Genomic DNA, 2307 nt, shown 5'->3' on the forward strand with positions numbered 1-2307 from the left:
CCTGGCTTTTTAGGGCAGAGCCTATTCCCTTCACCAAAAATGTAGGAAATAGAGAAAATAATATTGTCATTTGCCAATAACGACCTTTATTCTTCTTAATGTTTTTAGGCTCTAATGCTACATAACATACAATCATAATTTTTAATGAAGATATTACGTGTGTGTTTATATTATGTGTTATGCTTTAATACATGTTGTCCTTATCTTAATAAAAAAATTTATATATGTACATATAATTTCTGCATATTCTATGTGAAGTATACAATTATTATTTAAATAATATATAAAACTAATTAACTTAATAAGATTACAAAAATATTTATTACATGTCAAACCTGTATACAACTGAACTTTGTCATGATTATTTTTTATGTGCTCATATGAAAAACTTAATTTTAACTTCTGCACTTTTTTCTTTCACATCCTCCAGTTTTTTGCGGCAAAATGAATTTAAGCTCTGCTGTTGGTGCAAAATTGAAATCATGTCCCTTACTGGAATTTGACACCGGCTCACCTTCTACAAAATTGTTGACAGTGTCTCTGTTTGAAGTACCATGCTTCAAAGAAGTGGACGAACTTGTACTGGGTATAGATATGTTTGTACTAAGCAATTCTGTATTTACCTTGAAAAAAATCAAGCTTTGAAATAAATAAAAATAAGTTGGAAGTATAGACTTACCTAGGTTTTTGACAATTTCTTTAATTTCTCCTTGGTTAACCTCTTTGCATGTGGAAAAGTAGTGAGGCCATTCATTGTATTTTTGTCAACAATTACATACCAATGCATGGACTGAAGGTTTTTTATCCATTTGCCTACAAGGAACAATATTTATAAATTACCTCATTTAGGTATTAAAAAAAATGAAAGATTAGTAAAAATACCTTAGTACCTATTCCTTGGCAAAGATATTCATTTTTCTTTTTCCAGGGGCTCTTTTGAAAATTTAAAGATATGACAGGTCCGTTTTTCGCTATGATGCTTTCAATCTGGTGCAAAACACATAACCTTTGTTGGTGTAGTCCACTAAAATAACAAAAACAAAATCAAATATAACAATCAAAACATTATGACATAACCTTAAAATGTATGTATTTTCATAAATTTCAGGATTATTCACTAAAAATTGGTAATTATGAAACTGAATTAAAAAAAAAAACTTGTATGTGTGTAATTGTGATACTTACATTTTATTTTCATATAGGAAAGTAAGAAAGATGCGGAGACTTAAAAATATCTTCCAACATTTGTTTGGATTTTGGGAACTTCCGTTGCCGGTGGCGTTTATGCTTGTGGGCCGGAAAGTGACATTGAAATGACAAGTGAAAGTCTCTTCGTCTTCTTCTTTTTTTCTTCGATTTTTATGGCTTAAGCCCGATAGCAACCAACGTGAGTCAGAATTATGCAAAAACATGTTAAGGTGGCTTTACATAAAGGAATTAAGCTGTTTACCTTCCAAACAATACCAAAGTTGTTAATTCGTTTTTTTAGGCATAATTAACAATTAAATTATAAATAATGGCTAAGAGTTAAACGATACACTTTATAATATTAAAATTAATAATAGACAGAATTTTATAACTTTTATTGCTACAGAATAGATGTAACTATTTGGTAGTATAGTACTTTTTTCAATCGGACCAAAGCAAATTTTTTAAATTATTTCCAATGTTGATCTGGTTTACGATTTTATTACCGATTCATTTTAGAACCCTGACATAATTTTGATATATGTAGGTTTTGAGAATATTTTCTACTAAACTAAAATTAAAGAGCGGAGCGTATTGTAACACATCATGGTTCTCTGAAGCATGATACCCAGAAATAAGTTAGTAATATTTCAATGAAATTTATTTTTGATTATAATATATAATAAGACCTTTCCTTTTCTCTCTGTATTTACTATAGATTGACGAAAAACAAAGAAAAACACAAAGTCACGGTCTCACAACATGTAATTAAACGGGCTACACGTGTTTCGCTCTAGTTAGAGCATCATCAGTTACAGCATAAGTGTGTGGATGGCTTCTAAAGGCCTGATGATGCTCTAACTAGAGCGAAACACGTGTAGCCCGTTTAATTACATGTTGTGAGACCGTGACTTTGTGTTTCGTCAATTTTGTATGTTGGTCTCTTACAGAATAATGGATGAGATTTTTGGATTTATTATAGATGTTAATGTTTTCCAAGTACTAAAAAAAGAAAAAGTTGGGTAGAGCACCATGCCGAGGCTAAGGTTTGAACTCAGAGCCTTATGAGGATACAGCAGGTCTCTTCCCCACTGCGTGTTTAGACTCTCACGAGATGTG

General features: G+C 31.0%; 1 long non-coding RNA gene across 2 annotated transcripts in view; it reads right to left on the bottom strand.

Moving 5' to 3' along the window:
- Positions 1-302: 302 nt before the first annotated feature.
- Positions 303-2307, bottom strand: part of LOC126742286 (uncharacterized) — a 7602-nt gene continuing 5597 nt past the window's right edge. The window contains exons 2-3 of one of the 2 annotated variants that reach the window (XR_007662521.1): positions 680-813; positions 303-623 (exon numbers count right to left, since the gene is read on the bottom strand). This is a non-coding gene — a long non-coding RNA (uncharacterized LOC126742286). The remainder of the gene's footprint in view (positions 624-679; positions 814-2307) is intronic. The other variant, XR_007662523.1, reaches the window with a different exon arrangement.

The sequence above is a fragment of the Anthonomus grandis genome, chromosome 11 (assembly GCF_022605725.1).
Source record: "Anthonomus grandis grandis chromosome 11, icAntGran1.3, whole genome shotgun sequence".
Taxonomy (NCBI): Eukaryota; Metazoa; Arthropoda; class Insecta; order Coleoptera; family Curculionidae; genus Anthonomus; species Anthonomus grandis.